The sequence below is a fragment of the Elephantulus edwardii genome, unplaced genomic scaffold (genome assembly GCF_000299155.1).
Source record: "Elephantulus edwardii isolate Elephantulus edwardi_28Jun2011 unplaced genomic scaffold, EleEdw1.0 scaffold00011, whole genome shotgun sequence".
NCBI classification, from domain to species: domain Eukaryota; kingdom Metazoa; phylum Chordata; class Mammalia; order Macroscelidea; family Macroscelididae; genus Elephantulus; species Elephantulus edwardii.
The window spans coordinates 6,991,429-7,011,946 of NW_006399761.1; the positions used below are offsets into that span (position 1 = coordinate 6,991,429).

At 42.7% G+C, this 20,518-nt stretch overlaps 1 pseudogene; it reads left to right on the top strand.

The window, feature by feature from the left end:
* LOC102851458 overlaps positions 1-20,518 on the top strand; it is a 61,463-nt pseudogene that overhangs the window by 18,803 nt on the left and 22,142 nt on the right.

A 20,518-nucleotide genomic window follows, 5' to 3' on the forward strand; every position in this document is an offset into this window, starting at 1 on the left:
TTAAACTTCTGGCAGTTTCCTGACAATGAACTGTTCCAGTCATTTTTGGATGTTCTTCAGTAATGTTTTGCTTCTACGTTATATTAATGATACAGTTTGATAATTTCCACCTTCTGTTGGATCACATTTCTTGGGAATGGGAATAAATATGGACGGCACATAACAACAACAACAACTTCCTACCCGATGCAGACAGTCTCTGCAGTTTCTACACTCAGTAAGGTGGGAAGCATATAGACTTTCCATGGCCAAAGGCATGTTTCCCCTGCCTCTTCCCTGATAATGTTCAGTCAATCAAGTGGTTCACCAGTGTTCATGCCTGGCCTCAGAGTTCTGCTTTAAGACTGGAAATTTCATTTGAGTCCAGTAATATTGCTCATCTGTTTATATTGATCAAATTATTCAAACAATGGCTGAATTGCCAATCCATTTCAGTCAATCTTTTTCCTTCCTTTGGATATACCAACTGCAAGAGGTCCAAATTGACTATCCTAATATTTATTTTGAACGACAGTTATCTCTGTAGCTTCCAGGGTCCTTTTTCACTGGCTTAACTGAAATTCTATGCCAAACTCCCATATAAAATTTAACCCACTGCTATTAGAAAAAGGCATCCTGAAGAACAGACCCCATAGGCTTTCCAAGGCTGTAAATCTTTAGAGAAGATTTACTGCCCCTTCTTTCTCCTGAGGAGCACCTGGTGGATTTGAACATGGGCCGTTTGGTTGGCGGTCAAGTGTTTTCACAAGCACTAGAGCTCCTGAGCTACTGGCTCTTTAGGGAGCTTTGCTAGTTGAATGGTGAAGAGTTGCACTGCCCAACGCAAAAGCATGCAGTTCAGTTGTGCTCACTAAGAGGAAGGTGGACATTTTCCCCCCACGAGGTTTACTGCCTCTGAAAATGCCCTGGAGGGTGAGCGGTGGGTCAGTTCTGACAGTACACAATTGGCAGTTTGTTGGCATTTCTCCTAGCCCGTTATACAAAGTACCAGCATTTAGTCAGCTTTTATTTAGCTGAGAGATTTTAAGAGAAAGAACGATAGGATTGTGTGAGGTAAGAAAAGAAGGTGATACTAAAAAGTATAAGTGAAAACAGTTATTTAATTTACACTATTTAATATGTAGGCTTTTGAAATGAAATGTCTTTTTCATGTATTTTCACACTCACATACACACACACACATATACATACACGATATAAATCATTAAAAAATGCTCTTTACCACACAAAACCACTTATTCCACATATGTAATCCCAAGAGCATAGTTAATATTGTTATGCACCATCCCATCAGAAACAACCATAGCCGACCTTTTGGCAGGTTTGAAGAGGCAGTTGATGGCACCAGAGGAGATTACCCATCTCACTGCCATGGAGCAGCAGGTGGATTTGAACCACATTCCTCAGCACTAAGCCACCAGAGCTAGCTTACCTAATAACCATTGCAAGTTTCATGAGCTTTGTGGCCATTTTTCTAGATTTCATACTTGGAAGAGGATTGGGTGGGGTAATTGGTCCACCAGCAGCATAGAAGGAGAGGATGAGAGCTCAGGGAATGTTTAACAGAAGTCTGTAAGGCTCTCAGGGAACTTTGGTTAAAAGGCAGGCTTGGTGCAAATGGAAATGAGGTAAAGGAATGCATGTTGTTGTTGTTGTTGTTAAGTGCCGTCAAGTCGCAGGCTACTCATAGCGACCCTATGAACGAAAGTCCTGGACACCTCCTGTATAACGTTCATCCTTCATTCAGGTTCATAGCATTTCCAAAAGCAAGCTATTTCAGAAGTGGATGCCACTCCTGCATCCTAGCTTGTTTTAATCGGGGAGCTTCACCAAACACTGTCCCCCATGGGTAACCATTTGACTCATCAATGTCACAGTGTTCGGCTTCACAACAACCGTGAGTTACCTCTGTACAGCAAGTGGACAGACCAGGGTTACAAGACCTAGAACAAAGTTTCACCAAAAACAAAAAAAAAGGAATGCATCGTAGGTGGAAAGTAGAGTGTTCACATAGCTTCTAATCTCTAAAGATGTGTGTTGTCATCACTGAACATAAATGATGTCTTTATCACAGAACACCTAGAAATGTGCCCGGCAGCTCAGAGCACTTCTCGGTGTTAAATGAAATCTGTCTGAAATGTGAGATTCCAAACAAACCCAGGAGAGAGGACAGCCACACTGCACCTCTGAAACCAAGGCTGACTCTGATGTCTCAGACTTGGAGAACAAAAGGATCTTGTTTTGCTTTGCTTTGTATAGATGTAGTGTCTGCTGGCAGGCCAAAAGTGTATATGACACTGTCGGGGAAGAGAATTACTTTAGGAATAATGGGAAATGAACACAGGTTCATTTTACATACGCTCTTTACATACTCAATTACATCCTTCAAACAAGAAGCCCTCCAATTCTCCTTTCAAATAAATGAGTCCTGACAGCCAAAATGCTTCAAAACTTTTCAATAAATAGCATCCTAGCTTTGCTTTTTAAAGAGCTCCTCATGAGCTTGAGATGAATATTCTTTTTATCCCAATCAAGGGACTGCAAATCAGGATAAGGCAACTTGTTCAGTGTTAATCCGATGAAACAGGCAATGGGGAATGGCCCCAAACCCACATCTGTCCAAATATCCAATTTGTGAGTGAAAAGAAAAATCTCGAGAAATGACCTTTCAAAATACCCAGTTTCCGCAAATGATTATCGTAGCTGAAGAGGAAATAGAAGAATTACATTCTCTATCTCTGAGAAAGTTTTCTTCCCCTTTGTGGTGGACTTTGTTCAATTTAGATGCTAGTATTGTCTTATCATCCTCCTTGTAAATAACACAGGGTAACCTGATTGTCTCAGCTGTCAGTAGTCTTAAATTTCCTCCCCAACAGCAGAGTTGCACATGTAACCCAAAGTTTGAGATCTTATTGATAATTTGCCAGATTTATTGGGTTATTTTTTCATTATACTCTTCAGAGGCAGATGTGGGGGGAGAAAAAAAATCCAATTTGGGATGCTGCCTTAATCTAGTCAATACTGCTGGGAACTAATAGAAATACAGCCCCAAATACAAAATGCACAAAAGGAAAAGCTGCACAGGGGACAGCAGAGGGAGGGAGATTTGTTCATGTTGCCTAAACTTAGCTGATAGCCATGTTTCCCAAAAAATAAGAACTACTGAGCAAAAGACAGACATACCCATTGCGGAATATCAAAGCCTACAGTCTTCAACATGAATTATATGTCAGCATCAAGAAAACAAAATTCCTCATGTCTCGGTGAACAGGCAACATCATAATAGCTACAGAAAAGATTGAGATTGTCAATGATTTGGTCTTGCTAGTATCCACAATCAATGCTCTTGGTACTAGCACTCAAGAAATCAAATAATGTGTTTGTTGCACTGAGAAAGTCTACTGTCAAAAGATCTCTCCAAAGTGCCAAGGATCAATGATGTCAGTTTGAAGACTACGGTGCAGTTGTTTTAAACCATGATCTTTTCGATGATTTGCTACGCATGTCAAAGTTGGACAGTGAGTAGGGGTGGCAGGAGAAGAGTTGATGCCGTCGAGCTGTGGTGCTGGAGAAGAATGCTGAATATCGCATGGATTGACAGAAGAACAAATCTGCATGACTTACAGAAAGTGCAACCAGACTGCTTGGCGGAGACCAGGGGAGTGAAACTGTATCTCATCTACTGTGGGCGTGTTGCTAAGAGGGACCAATCATTGGGAGAAAAATCCCATCATTCTTGCAAAGGTGGAGGAGGGTCAGTGAAGAAGAAACCATCAACAAGATGTGTTGACACAGTTTTTGACACACTGGGCTTACGTTTAAGAGCGATGATGAGGATGGCACTGGATAGGGCAAGGGCTCTGATCCATTGCTCAGAGGGTCTCTGTGAATCACTTCTGTCCTGCCAGAACCCATTACCAGTGAGCCAGTCCCAACTCGCTCAGCTCTACAGGACGGCGTTGTCCCATAGGCTCCAGGCTGGTTCATCTTCCCAGAATGAGACTCATCTTTTTCTCGTAGAGCAACGGCTCGGTTTCTACAGCTGACCTTTCCGTTAGCTGCTGGGTATGATTAACCCCTGCCCCATAAGCATTCCCCTCTGGAAGCTGTAAAACAACAAAAATAAGACTGAAAATTTTCCCAAACGCATTGCCATTGATTCAATTCTAATCCATAGCCCCCTTCCGTCTTGTGTTGAGGTTGTAAATATTTTTTTTTCCTGTTCTGATATACAAGTTCTTTTTTTATTAAATATTTTTGAAAGCAAAATATATCATTTTTATAGCATATTCTTTCCATTTAATTCCCCCCCCATTCATTCATTGTTGCACATTTTCCTCCCTGCCTACCTCCTCCCCCAGTTCGTTTTTCTCTTTGAAGAAAAAAAAAAAATTCTTTCTTTGTTATCCAATCCCGTGACCCCTGAGTCCACAGTCCACTTTAATGTGCATTTTTTTTCTGTACTCTTGTCATGAAAAAAAATACCTATATTGAAACAGTTCTCTCCCTCATCTGTTTCAATGCAGTATACATTATTTATCCCTTCTTTTCTTAGGCTCCCTCCAACCCCAATGTCAATCCTGTTTTACAACACTGGCACCATGCAGTATTTGTCCATTTGTGACTGAGATATTTCACTCAGGATAATGTCATCCAGGATCACCCTTTTTGTATATTTCATGAGTTCTTTGTTTTTAATGCAGCATAGTCTTCCATTGTGTGAATATACCACAGCTTCTCTATCTGTTCATTTGTTGATGGGCACTTGAGTTGTTTCAACCCTTTGCTGTTGTGAACAAAGCCATGATAAACATGGGTATGCATACATCTGCTTGGGTGGCGGTTCTGGTTTCTTTAGGGTGTATTGCCAGTAGTGGAATGGCTGGGTCAGATGTTATTTCTATTTGTGAGACTAGACTTCCTTGTCTGTTCCCAACAGAAAGGCTGTGTCCATTTTCTCTGCTTTTCAGAGAATGCTGTTGAGGCTTAGAACATGAGTTAGTTCGTCTAACATGACGCTGCACTTGAAAGTCTAACTAAAATGTAGAATCTGATTGTGATGGTTTACTTACGCGGAGTGTTTTAATTCTTCCTGTTCCTTCCATATAACACAGGAAGGTAGACTGTGGTCAGGCCAGGAGATGCCATGTATTCAATCTGTTTGGTTGACCTATGGCTAAAGCTAACCTTGCAATGTCTTATTTTGACCCTCTGAGCTTTAATATCACAATATTTTTCTTCTTTTCTACACATCATCTTATTTCCCTGAAATACCTTCTCTAAGTGGACTTTCAATCTTTGTTTGCTTAAAAAAAGCCAACACGTGTTTTGAAAAGATTTCCTTTTCATTCTAGTCCCTTTTTGGGTCTAGTAGTTTTGGTTTTGGCTGTTGCCGCCCAGCTGATACTTCTGGATTTTGTTATCTTCCTTTTTGGTCATTTAATTTCCCATGAGACTTTAGAGTATTGTCAAAGACTTCAGTGTGATCTAGAATCTGTTCTTGGCTGATTAATCATACGTGTTTCTCCAAAACTGCATTCTCCAGGATGTGCAAGCTGGCTTGCTTTCACCCTGGCCCCTAGGGGAGGAGGGCTGGATCATACATCTTTTTAATGTTCCCCATACTCCCAGCCACATACAACCGATAAACTAGGACCTTGCATAGAGTTGCACACAAGAGCTCAGGAAGTGTTAAAATGGCTTACGGAAATGCTTTTCCCTCCCTTCATTTTAAAAACTGCATTTGGGCTCTACGATCCCACTGTACTACAGTTTCCACCAGAAGCAGGCAGCTTCCTTGGAAAGATCCATTGTAGCCACAGACTCAGCTGAGAGCTTGGGCTTTCAGCCTGGAGGATGCACCTTCCTCCCCCTAAAGAGTGAGTTCTGCCTTTCTCTGGAATACCCCAGTTCATGAGGGTGCTGTGCATAGAACAATCTGGGGAGAGCTGTTGGAGAAAACAAGAAAAGTTTAGAAAGTGTTTAAAAATACTGACCTTTAGGCGAGCTCTGGTGGCCTAGTGGCAAGAAGCTGCACTGCAATCTCAGAGGTACACGGTTGAAATCCACCAGATGCTCTGCTGGAGAAGGAGGAACAATCTCCTCCTGTATCAGGCAGATCTGATTTGACGGTACACTCAAAAAATAATGAAATAAAAAAAAATACTGACCTTTCAAAGGAATGCTAATTACCAGACACACCAGAATAAAGTTGGTATCTAATATGTCAAATAAAGATAAGTGTGTGTATATGTGTATAACACACACAAACACACAAGAGTATAGAGTTATAGTCAAGACAGACGGCAGCTTGAAATAGAAATCTCCAGGAACGATGTGCTATTGAGACTCTGTCTTCATTGATGTGCTCAGAGGTGGGAAACAGCAGTCTCTTTTTTTCAGAGGATCAGCTTGTGGAAAAGGAGAGCTTGTCATAGCCATTGTTGTAATACCATCCAGGGAGCTCTGGTGGCATCGTGGTAAAGAGCTGCACTCTCAAATCTGAGGGACATGGTTCAAATCCACCAACTTCTCCACGGAAGAAGGATGTGCATTTTCCTCTGGGTGAAGTTTACAGACTCAGAAAGCCAACTGGAAGGTCAGCTGTGGATCAGCTCTGGCCCGACAACCCAAACAACTCTCCCTACATTCTTTGTTCCACGGCTTTAACTGTTTTTTATAACAAATGGGATCAAGACCTGAAAGAGCCACCCCACACCGCATGTCCTTCTAATTGGTTCTCATTTGTCAAATAATACTAGATAATTGCTTTTCAGAAGCCTTGCTCACATGTTCACAAACACTCTTCTGTTCTTCATTGCTCCCATGTTGTGCGTGACACATACTGACCTTATGTATAAAAACAAAGAAGCACGGAAACACGATAATCTGGTCCTGCACTGTCGTCATGATTTCTGTGGTTATTGTGTCAGCTCATCTCATGGAAGATTTCTCTCATTTTTGATGACTCTCTGCTTTACCAAACCTTTTACTTCTTACAGCAATTCATGTCTTCTGATAATTTATCCTGAGCAAGTGAGCCAAAGCCCCTAACCATTCTCACGTCAAAGGTATACCATAGCTGACCTTCATCTGAGACTGAGGATAAAAACCAAACCCATCGAGGGTTTATAAAAACCCTAATTGTACCCTTAATATCTGTCAGGCATTGTGCTCATTGAGGAGACAATGTTAATGAATAAAACTCTGGACCTACTTACTTTTAGAGCTATAATTCAATTGGTGTTGGAATTGAGTTCAATTTAGAGACTTTTAAAAACTTGTCTGATCTCTTCGCATGTAGGACACATCGGAGGTTCACTTACACACGCACAGAAGCCAGTGCTAATGTCGATAATGAGGGAGGTAAGAGAGTCCAGAGAGAAGACACCTCCCTCAGAGTGAAGTGTTCATAAAGGCTTTATACAAGAGTTGACCCAGTGTTGTTGTGCTGTGTACCACTGAGTTGGAACCAACCCATAGTTGCCTCTGTAGCGGATTTTCAGAGTCAGTTAATCACACTGGAGGAGATTACCCATCCTTCTCCCGTGGAGCAGCTGGTGGATTCGAACCGTGTGCCTTTGGAATTGCAGTGCCGCTTCCCACTAGGCCACCAGAACTCCTGATCCAGTGTTAGTGTTGTGGAAACAGTAGACAGTCCTCGTCAGCCTCTGGGGAGCCCACACCCTCCGCTGAGACACAGGGGTGACAGAACATGGGTCGTTCTGGGAACTTCATCAGTAAAGCTCGTTTCTCTCACTGTCACTTATATCTGAGAGCTCTAACAAGAGCATTTAAGCTCAACTTGCTCAGTTTTGATTTTGAATATTTTAAGATAGCTATGGGCGTGATTTCACTGAGCAGATTAAAGATCAAGAATAGAGGAGGTCATTGAATTAGAAAAGTTAAGAAAGTGTTTAAAAATGCTGACCTTTCAAAGGAATGCTAATTACCAGACACACCAGAATAAAGTTGGTATCTAATATGTCAAATAAAGGTAAGTGTGTGTATATTGTATAACACACACACACATACACACAAAAATATAGAGTTATAGGCATGACAGAAGGCAGCTTGAAATAGAAATCTCCAGAAACGATGTGCTGTTGAGACTCTGTCTTTAGCCTCATGCATTATGCTTTTGTTTTTAAAAAGTCAGAAATCTAAGCAGGGAACTGGTACGATGTGCTCTGGGCTGGTGACAAATCCCGTGGTACATAACAGGAAGAGTTCTTATCTCATTGTCAATGTTTTCTTCTCTGTTCTAATGTGTCAGAAACAATTTGGAGACTTTTAAAACCTGTCTGATCCTTTATAATGAATTGAGAACCTACTATGTGCTGGAATATAGGGGGAAAATATAATGGACATACATTCTCTATCTGAGTACTTCACAATCTAATGAGAAGGGCATGTATATACAAGAAACTTAAAGGCATATTATGTACTATCTAATTACTCTTAGTACTCACTGGTGGCTGTCTTTCTGTCTACCCTGTGCTCTGTACTGTGGTGTGACCCCACACAACATCCAGCTATCTTTGCCTTGGAATTGGCTTGTTGAGGAGCAACTTAAGCCAATCAGTGTGTCTGTCTGTCTGTCTCTCTCTGTCTCTCCTCTCCTCTCCTCTCTTTTCTTTCTCCCTCTCTCTCCCTCCCTCCCTTTCCCTCTTTCTCTCCTTCTCTCCCTATCTCTCTCCCTCTCCCCATCTCTCTCTCTCCATCCCTTCTCCCACTCTTCCTCTCGTTCTCTCACCCCTCTTCCTCTCTCTCTCCTGCGTATACAAATATTGGATCAGGTTGAGAATCTACCTAATGCAGATAAGAACTACAGAAGGAGAAGTTCACAGGACTCCTTTGGGAAAGAAAAATTCCTCCCTCTTGTAAGAAACTTCCAGAATGAGAAAGATCCAAAAGCAAATTATCTTTCTTTAACTAGATATGTGGCATCAGGATTGAAGGAAGACTTATCAATAACCTGTGTTATGCAGATTACACAGCCCTGCTTTGCTGAAACTGAGGAGGACCAGAAGCACGTGCTGCAGAGCATCAAGGACTGGATTGGGAAAGTCTGCTGTCAGGTACCTCTCCAGAGTACTGAAGAGCAACGATGGCAGTCGGGAGACTAAAGTGCACCTGATCCAGGCCATCGTCTTTGTAATCACCGCTATGCATCAGAGAACTGGTTAGTGACTAGGGAGGATAAAAGGAGAATTGATGCCTTTGCACTGTGGTGTTGGAGAAGAGTATTGAATATAATGTGGACTGTTAAGAGAACAAACATGTTTGTCCTGGAGAGGGTGAAGCATGATTGCTGCTTGGAGTCTATGATTCTGAAGCTCTGTCCAACAATACTTTGGACATACTGCAAGGAGGGATCAGTCCTTGGAGAAGGACATTATGCTTGGGAGGGTGGAGGGAGAGTGCAGGAGAGGAAGACCCTTGATGAAATGGATTGACTCAGTGACTGCGGTAGTGGGGGTAGGTGTGTTGGAGACGGTGAGGTTGGCTAAGGAAAGAGCAGGGTTCAGAGCTATTCTACATAGGGTCACTGTGAGTTGCAGGTGACTCGAAGGCACATAACAATAACAACAACAACAACAACAAACTACTTGTTGTTCTTAGAGAGACATGAGGTAAATGTGATGTCAAGGTCCTCGTTAAAGCTCTAGAGATCAAAGATGTCACTTCAAGGACTGAAGTATGCCTGATGCAAGGTGGTATATTTTCAGCCACCTCCTTTGTGTGAAAGGCAAGGAATGAATAAGAAAGACTGAAGAAGAACTCTCTGGGCACCATATGATGGATCTGACAGTGAGCTGAAATGCAGCAATAATATGGACAGTCTCTTGGAGTGATTTACATAGAAAACCCAGTGGAGAATTTTATGAGTTTGGTTTTGATTTTAAAGAGGAATAAATTGATGTCTTTGAGTCAAGATATTGTTGAAGAATGTAGAATACACAAAGAACAAACACATATGCTTTGGGAGAATTGAAGCCAGGACGCTCCTAGAACCAAGGATAGTGAGACTTATCTCACATGCTTGGGGCATGTTGTCACCAGAGGCCAGACATTGTGCCCTGTAAAGGACAAGATCAGTGAACAAGAACAAGACCCTCAAAAAGACAGGTTGACCTGGAGACTGAAGCAGAAGGTTTACGCAGAGGTTGTGAGAACAGTGTGGGGCTGTTGTACATGGGTCAGTATGCTTAGATGTCACACTACTTCTACGTGTCACCTGACAGCTTGGTGATAACTTACAGCGACAGAGGTAGAGCCTTAAGTAAACAAGTCTAATCATGCCTTCGAATATCTTTCTTTCTTTTTTTCTTTCCTTCCTTCCTTCCTTTCCTCAGACACACACACACACACACACACACACACACACACACACACAGTATTTAAAACAAAAAACAACACACAACAAACCAACCCAACCCCAAATAAACAAAAAAAGCCCAAATACTAACACTGGGAGAATGATGAAAGTTTCCTCATGGGAGGTGATTGTTCAGATGTTGAGATGGAATTTAAATTAAGAGGTAACTAAACATGAGGGATGTGACAGGAAACGTGTGCAGGAAGAGCATGTTTTGTGCAAGTATGGGGGTGTAGAAGGAAAAGGCGTGCCTGAGGGAAGATGAAAAGCTCAAGGTCTTCCAAAGAGTAAGAAGGGAGAAACGAGACCTAAGGTAAGAAGCTGATAGGACAGACACAGAGGCAATGATAAAAAGTTGACCCTTCATTTTCCAGCCCTGAATAACTAAATACTTTGATAAAGAGCGATAGTCACATGCTTTTCAGAGGCTCAGGAGGGAAGTTGAGTTGAGTTAAGTTGAGTACCATAGAGTCCCAACGAACCCATAGCTGACCCTCCAGCGGGTTTTCAGAGGCAGATAATTGTATGGGAGTAGACTCTCCATCCTTCTCCATGGAGCAGCTGGTGACTTCAGGATTGCAGTAAAGCTTCTTGCCACTAGGCCAAGAGACCTCCTGCTCAATATGGAAACTGACCCCAAAAGGAAGCCAGTAGAGGCATATAGATTAATCAGAACAAGAGGTGATTGAAATTGCCCAGTCAAGGAACGCTGAGAGCCTGCACTGGGGTAGCAAAGGGAAGAACATAGAGGAGGAAATGCATTTTGACAGCTGGCAATTGATTGAAAGGCTTGCCCATGCTTGGTTAAGGGGTTGGGCAGAATGGGGTTGGGCAGAATGTTGAAGAGAGCAGCATGAACCCAGTGAAGGGGGCATGTAGAACCCTGAGAAAGGATATTTGGAGGAAGTAAAAGAGAATTCATTCGAGACTCACTGTGTTTAGGTACTTGTGTGACGTCCAACTGAATCTTCCTATAAACCTACAAGCTTGTATTAGTGAGAATCTAGGATTTCCAAGCCTGGAGACCCCAATTTGAATTAAAAATCTAAAGTACCTTAATGATGTTTGAAGCAATGAGAATGAATGGTGATGCAATCTCTTTAGTTAAATATTGAATTAGAAGTCAACTCATAAATATTATATCTTGTACTCATTATATTCTTTCATGGCACCTTGCTGGGTACAAGCCAAGCTCTCAAGAGATGATTATTGATTGATCAGTTTATTCAGCAATATAAGATACATTGTCAGAATAGATACTTTATTCAGTAGGCTATTAAGTTCCCCTACACTTACATGGTGCAGAAAGAATTGTTAATTAAACACTTGTTTTGTGGGAGGAAGCAGATACAGTCTTTCATCTCAGTACTCACTAGGTGAATTTTCTCCATCAGTGAGAAGATGATTGTAAAGTCCTGGTGGAATTGCCCTGTCTTTGAAAACCAGTGAGAGAAAAAGAGAGGAGTTTGAGCCCTGGATACTAATGCCACATCTTGAATAGCTTGCGTTCTGGCTAGAGTTGCTACCGACTTCCTAGGAGTTTACTGATAAATAGAAACACATAGCAAAAAATGTTAACTTAACCACCCCGGGGGGAAGGGTCTTGGCACAGACTGTGGACACACACTGTTATTAGTTGCTCCAGACGCAGGCCTTACTGAAAGGGACCTTAAGAAGCATTAATGGGTGTTGTATCTCCTACGTGATCAATCCATTATGCAGCCACTTTGTGTATGGAGCACTTTCCATCCTAGGGAACTCATCCTGAAGTATTGTTATCAGGCAGAATTCCACTGAAATTCATAGGGTTCCCATTAGTTCATTTCCCCCCAATATATTTTATTTATTTTCTTTTATTTTGTTGTTGTTGTTGTTATGTGCCATCGAGTCATTTGCGACTCATAGCGACCCCATGTACAAGAGCCCTAAATGCCGTTCTATCTGGTGCCAACCTCGCTGTCTCAAACACATTCATTCCCACCACTCCAGTCACAGAATCAAGGGTCTTCCTCTCCTGCGCCACTCCTCCACTCTCCCACACATGATGTCCCTCTCCAAGGACCAGTCCCTCCTTGCAACATGCCCAAAGTATGTCAGACAAAGCTTCAGAATCCTTGACTCCAGGGAACATTCTGGCTTCACCCTCTCCAGGACAAACCTGTTTGTTCTCCTAGCAGTCCATGGTATATTCAGCACTCTTCTCCAGCACCACAACTCAAAGGCATCAGTTCTCTTTCTATCATCCCTATTCACTGTCCAACTCTATTTTACTTTATTTTATTAATGTATACATTGAGCTGTGGTGCTGGAGAAGAGTATTGAGGTTAGCCTGGACTGCTAGAAAAACAAACAGATTCATCCTGAAGAGGGTTAAACCGGGCTGCTCCTTGGAGGCCAGGATTCTAAGGCTCCGTCTAACATACTTTGGACATGTTGCAAGGAGGGACAGGTCCTTGGAGAGGGGACATCATGCTTGGGAGGGTGGAGGGACGGCGTAGGAGGGGAAGGCCCCCTATGAGGTGGATTGATTCAGTGACTGGGGTAATCGGGATGGGTGTGTCGGAGATGGTGCGATTGGCACAGGACAGAGCAGAGTGTAGGGATGTTGTACATAGGGTCGCTATGAGTCACAAGTGACTTGATGGCACATAACAACATAGCAACAACAACAACATGCATTGGTTCATTGTTAAGTAGATCAGTGGGCCTTTCTTGCGTGGTCTGTTTTAGTTAGTAAGCACTGAAACTTGCTAACTTGGTTGGTGTTTGAAATGCTGATCTCATAGCTTCTAACATTATAGCAACATGTAAGCCACTGTGACTATAACAACAAATTGGAGGGAAGATGGGAAAGAATACATTTTAAAATGCATACTTAGGGAAAAAAGTGTCTAGTTATTACAGAATTGTACACACACACACACACACACACACACACACACACACACCAATTTCATCTCCCCAATTGTGAAAATTGATGGCCTAGTAGATAGGGAATCGCCCCGCTGATCCAAAGGCAGGTAGTTCGAATTCTCCTGCTGCTCCTCAGAAGAAAGGTGTCCAGTCTCCTCCTGTGAAGTCTAGAACCTCTGAAAAGCCTCTGGACTGTCCGCTATGAGTTGATTCTGACTTGATAGGACACAATGCCAAGAAATAACAGTAGACGAAAATGGATTGGGAAAAGTTTGTTTAGATTGACGTGAGTCAATCATACTCAAAATGGAGAAAATTCCCTTCCTTATCAGTCTGTCTAAACTAACAGATATCAAATGACTCTCAACGGTAAAGAAGTCGAAGACTCTCAACCAGGTGGACTGACACAGCGACTGCAGGAGGGGCTTGTGGTTGTCGGGATTGCGAGGTTGGCACAGGATAGGACAGGGCTCAGATCTGTGGTTCATGAATTCACTATGACTCAGTCGTGCTGAACTCGACAGCTCCTCACAACAACATCTCTCTAAATACAAGATATAACTTGAAAACCAGTACAGGATCCGTCTCTTCAATTGATTCAGTGACTGGGGTAATCGGGATGGGTGTGTCAGAGGCAGTGCGATTGGCGCAGGATAGAGCAGAGTTTAGGGCTGTTGTACATAGGGTCGCTATGAGTCACAAGCGACTCAACGGCACATAACAACAACAACAGCAACCCACCTTTCTTTGGATAACTTTTCTCAACTTTTAATTTGCCTACTTTCAACTTATAATTTACCTACTCTCTCCTCATAGGGTCGCTATGAGTCGCAAGCGACTCGATGGCACATGACAACAACAACAACAACAATAACTCTCTCCTCCAGGAAGTTCTCCATCTGCCTCCATGTAGACTCATGATGGTTCACTGAGGAGCCTGAGAATCTTGTGCTCATTTTTATTCTGTCAGCATGTTAGGTTGACATTACCAGTTTACTATGTGAGTCTTCGAATGAGTTCAGAATGAATTTATGTATTAATCACTTACGCACCAAGTGCTAGTACAGCGTTGCGCTGCAGCGTCTGACACATACTTTTAGTTCAATAAATATTTGCTGAACCCAACTTATTTTTCACTGAACCCCTAGAACATGTGTTCCCAGTAGGAGCGTGATACCTCTGGTGGCCTACTGGAAAGAAGCTATCCTGCAATTCTGATAGTATGTGGTTCGAATCCTCCAGCTGCTCCGTGAGAGGAGGATGGGCAGTCTCCTTCCTTGTGGGTAACTGCCTCTTCAAGCCCGTTGCAGGGTCAGCTATGGGTTGGTTCTGACTGAAAAACACACAACAACGATAAGGGTGATATTGGTCCTTATGTGGCCCGATGTTTTCAGTATTATGACTATCATTAGTGCTTCAAGAATTACAGTATGTAAAGAGATGCTAATAATACTAATAAATTCAAGGAGAGGGGTTCTATGATTAGGGAGAAATTGGAAAAAAAAGTTCTTGGAGAGATAATGTGGGGGAGAAAACTGACAAACCCTGGCCTAGGATATAGCAAATATTGACTGTGTCCTGGACTTGCAGGCATACAGGCAAACAAACAAATGGTTCTTGGAAAAAGAGCAAGTCCTCCTTTGAAGCAAGAATGGTGAGACTTTTATGTCACGTACTTTGTGTACATTGTCAGAAAGAGTCAGTCCTCGGAAAAACTGGATGGCCAGCTTGGGAAAGGAAGACCCTCAGTGATAGGGATTGGTAGAGTCTGCAACGATGAGTTTATGCCCGGCAGAGACTAAGGATGGTGCAGAACCAGACAGGATTCCATCCTGCCGTACAGAGAGGACCTGCCTGAGGCGTCGAAGGAAGAACTGCGTTTAAGTTTCTGAGCAAAGGAGTAATCAGTACATATTCTATGTTCTTCGTGACTAAAAAAAAAGGGGTTAAGGAATCAAGGCATTGTAATCCACTCCAGAGCTTTCTAAACGTATTATTAGCAGGCTCGCCTCCAGGTTCCCCGCTTCTCTCCTTCGGAAGGGAGGCAGAGGCTGGTGCCCAGCACGCAGTCAAGTGTTTACTTTCTAAAGAATTTGTGCTACCACTTTTCCATCCTCAACCCAGCCACAGAATCTCTGTGGTAAGGCTGTCCCCTTGTCAAGGAAGAAGTCTAGTCTTTGTGGCTTATTCTCTCACAGTCCTGGGTTCCTGACGAGCAACTTGACCCAACACTTGGAAAACACAGTGGCCCTGGTCAAATGCTTCTCTGGACAGCAGATGCGCACGTGGGGTGAGACATGCTTGCTTTACTCTTGTCGTCAAATAGTGATCTGGTATAGATTCCATATCCAACTGTTACCTTTCAAAATAGGTGACATCTCAAAGCTAGAACGGAGTCGAAAATGCCTTTCCTTTGCTTTCAGCCAATATTCATCACGTCCCCAAGTGCGTGTCTGCTTTACAACATTATGACTTGGCTGTTCCTCAATCTCTCTACCCAGGCCAAGGAAATAGGCTTTCTGAAATCCCTGGCAACTGGCATGAATCACAGGGAGGAACTGCCTTGGGCCTCTTCAGAGGGTGTCATAAAATTAGGAGCTGCTTCTGTTCGATTCTCTACCCCGTTATTAATATTCCTGCCAGGACCAGCCATGTCTTCCTTTTTCTCCCTTGGGTGGTCTCTTTCATCTCGTTCCTTCGACTCTATTTTTTCCTTCTGCTGCACACCTTGATCTATTTATTTTCTTCATTCCCATTCAGTGTCTGTTTTCCTTTGGGCAATTGTCCTGAATTATTTAACAGTTGTTCCTGTTTTATTCTCCCTCCTCCACCCCATTCCTTCTATCACCTTACCTTCCTCCCTTCACTGCTTTTTCCAGGTTTCCTTCTGTCTTCAGTATACAATTCACCCCAACACTCCTCTTCTCTCTAGACCATAAATCATCATGGGCGAGATTGTACGTGGCCATTAGAAGCAGAGATGTGGTCCCAGGTGGGTGGGCCGGGGAGGGGCACGCATAACTAGCTTGCTTTCTGTCGCTAACAGACGTGATCATTTTTCAGCGAACACAACAGGCAGCCTGTAATTGGTAATGAAGATTCATATTTCCATCATTATCTTAAAGACGATGCAGAAGTTGGCCTCTCTGTGTCTGCAGTTTTCAGATATGTCCGCTGACCTTGTGTCTTGGAAGCTCTGGGTCAAGGCAAAAGGGAAATTATTTTGCTAATAGCAAAAATTTTATCCTAATATTTCAGCCTTCTCCTTTTTGCCAATGACGTGAAAAGTCACTTTCGAAAGGGGCCCGTCTTCTAACACATGTTGTTGCTGTTGTGAGGTGCCGTCAGGTCTGTTCTGACTTGTAGTGATCCTGTGCCCAGCAGGAGGAAACACTGTCCAATCCAGTATCCTCGCAAATATTGCCCTTTGTGTCTATTATCATAAACACTATGTCTGTCCATCTCTCTGCACATCGCACTCTTTTCTGACCTTCTACCTTGTCATATCTTCCCAGTATAAACCGTAACTCGTTGTGATCCACACAGTCAAACACGTCTGCATAGTCAGTTAAACACAGATGGTCATCCTTCTTGCATCTCTGCTCTCAGCCCAGACATCTGCTATCAGGGATATCCCTGGTGCCACGGCCTCTTCACGAGTAGTGATGCTATGTTGTGCAAATGGGTATTTTGAGAAGAATGGATTCCAGGGTAACATAAACCGGACAATAAATGAGAAAAGCAAAATGAAAGAGGTTTCTTCACTGGTGTACGTTTCAGACTTCAGTATGATTACACATATTGGGGGTTGTAGGACCAGGTGATTTGTTTTTTCTACAAGATTCTGTTTGAGGAAAGGAGGCATGTTATGATTTGATGCATGGTTGGTTAAGTGGCATAAGGGAGATGCAGTTAATGGAGTTTGATAGAGGAAGAGAGAAAGTATTTTTAGGTTGGAAAAACCAAGGACTCCAAGAAAAGAATGAAGTTAAATTAAACCCTAAAGGATGATCAGAATTTTATTTAGTGAGGGCAGCAGCATTACAGGAAGGACCCCTGAATAAAGACAAAGAGGTGGAAATGCCCATGAGTATGTAATTGCACTGTAATCCCAAAGATACGTGATCCAAACCTGTTAGGTTTTCGCACTGGATGTAAGACCACGGACTCAAGGAAGGGACCAGAGAAAGAAAGGAAGCTTTATTAAGGGCTCTCCCAGGTGAGATTCCTTGGTCTGCAGAGAGAGAAACAGGCAGAGGAAGAGACCAGGTAATACTACACCCTCAAGTGGATGGATCAGGGCAGGTTTTATAGTGAGGGTCTTTAGGGAGGGAAGGAAGGGACATTCCATTGTGGTTTGGCAAGTGGGTGGTCTTCTAGGGACTGAAGGGAGGGGCCCTTCCTGGTAGTTGAGGCTGTTCACTCCCTTTGTTGACATGTTGATATTCCTTGAATCCTTTGTTCTCCCCTTGACCTTGGTTCTGGCCTGACAAAACCCACCAGCTGCCCTGAAGGAGAAGGATGGGCCATCTCCTCCCACAGGATTAACTGCCTCTGAAAACCCACTGGAGGGTCAGCTCCTGGTAGATTCTGGCTCTACTTCACACAACACTGCATGTAAAAGAGCACATGAGATGAGAGAGAGAGGAGAGAGAGAGGAGAGAGAGAGGAGAGGAGAGGAGAGAGGAGAGAGAGAACGTGAGATGGAGAGAAGAGCAGCTAATGTAACAGGCAACAGTGGCAACAGCACTAGAAAGAGAACTGAAAATTCTGTGGGATGTAACCCTGAGGTGGAAAAGCCTGGCTTTTGTGTTTTTGTGTTTCCATTTGTTTTTTTCAGTATCGAATGATAAACATTTCCTCTTTATAGTCTAAATGAAACAGGTTGGACAAAAGACGGGAAAAGAGTTTAAAAGCTTAAATAGGGGACAGAGACGTGGTAGCATCTGACCTTGACCAAGTTTTCTCAGGACACACTGAGGCTCAAGTTCTGGTCTGAAAATGGGAAGGGATGGCACTCATGACTCCGTGGGTGGTCGAATGAATTCAATGAATATTTCATGCAATGTGTTCAGTGTAGTGTCTGATGCACAGTAATTATCTAATAAATCTTAGTTATCCCGGTTGCTATTTTCTCTGAAGAAAAAGAAATATAGACAAATATACCAAAGATAATAGGTATTCTCAAAAATAGAGAAACAGTGGTCTGTTCTGTCACTTGTTTAATTTTTAGGTTTCTGTGACCCTGCTTTCCATCAGTATGTCTGCACGTTAAATATGGAATTTAGTAATTCTTTCTATCGGTTTCTTAGCTTTCTGAGAATGTTACTTTGGACCAATTGGCAGCATCAGGATGGATGATGAAGAGATTGAGATTGTTCACAGATTTAGTCTGCTTGGCTCCACAATCAACACTCTTGGCACCAGCAGCCAGAAAATTAAAATTATGATGGGAAAGTCTGCTGTTAGGGACCTCTCTAACATACTCTAACATACTCTCAAACATAACCTCTCTAAAGTACTGAAGAGCAACGGTGTGTCTCTGGAGACTAAGTTGTGTCTGGCACAGGCCATGGTCTTTGCTATGCATCAGAAAGCTGGACAATGACCAGGGAGGATAGGAGATTGATGCTTTTGAGCTTTGCTGTTGGAGAAGAGTATTGAGGGTACCATGGACTGCTAGGAGAACAAATTCAACGTGGAGAGGGTTAAACCGGGCTGCTCCTTGGAGGCAAGGAATCTGAGGCTTGGTTTGACATACTTTGGTCATGTTGTAAGGAGAGACTGGTCTTTGGAGAAGGACCTCATGCTTGGGAGGGTGGAAGGACAGCGCAGGAGGGGAAGGCCCTCTATGAGGTGGATTGATTCAGTGATTGGGGTAATCGGGATGGGTGTGTTGGAGATGGTGAAATTGGCACAGGACAGAGCAGGGTTTAGGGCTGTTGTACATGGCGTCGCTATGAGACACAAGCGACTCGACGGCACATAACAACACCACCAACAACATTGAGTACATATTAGTGAGGATGCAAGGATGTGGAAGCATCATCTCCCGTATGCTCGGCATGTAATTAGGAAAGGCCAACCCATGGAGCAGGATATCATGCTTGAAAAAGGAGAGGGTCAGTGAAAGAAAGGAAGACCAGTGGACTCAAGTGCATCAGACTTGGATGGCACCGGAGGGGTCAGGGTTCAGATTCATTGTTCGTAGGGTTGCTATAAGTCATAGTCAATTCGATAGCACATAACAGCAGAAACTCCCCGTAATAGGAGTTGCTAGTAATTGGCTCTTCTGAGACACACATGTACATGCGATGCTTTCATTTAAAATTTATTCTGAGTGTCACTTGTGCTAGTCACAGTTTACAAGTTCTAATAAAATAAAGATGTGTTGTATTAGACAAATCTGCTGTCAGTGACACCTTAAAAGTGCCAAAGATCATGCTTGGAAGAGTTGGAGGGACAGCGCGGGAGAGAAAGACCCTGAATGAGATGAACTGACACAGTAACATGGGGGTACGTGTGTGGGAGACACACTGGCTCAGGATAGAGCAGCGTTCAGAGCTATTATACATATATGGTCACTGTTAGTCACAGAGACTCAAAGGCACATAACAACAACAACAACAACTTGTACATTCAACAACTCAAACAGCTCAATAAGTTTGTGAAATAAAAAAAATATTTTTCTAATTCATAACTATAGAACACTAAGGAATAATGATTTCATAAAATTCTGTACAACATTGGAGAATTTAGAGAGCATCATGCTGAGTGATGAAACTCAGTCTCATAAGGACAAGTACTGTATAAGACCATTATTGTAGAAACAGAAGGATAACTAGTAAGAGATGCATGAATGGCCAAAAAGGGAAGGGGGCAGAAAAAGGGAAAGCAGGCAGAAAAAGGAGAAGCATGGGAATAACTAAGATAGTAGAGTTTAGTGAGTAGACGGAGGGGTGGTGAAGGAATAAAAAAGATTCAATGGGGACTTGGAAAGACAGGGTAATAATAGGCATAAATCAATAGTAATTTTATAAAATGTATATGAAAGATTGTGTGAAACACAGTGTAAATAAACGAGTGTATAAAACACAATGTACATGAATGAAACACAATGTATACACATGATTGTATGGAAACCAATGAAAAAATTATACTTTGATTAGGTAATATTGTCGCGACAGGAGTTCAGAAGGAAGGCTGCATAGTGGGGTGGACTTG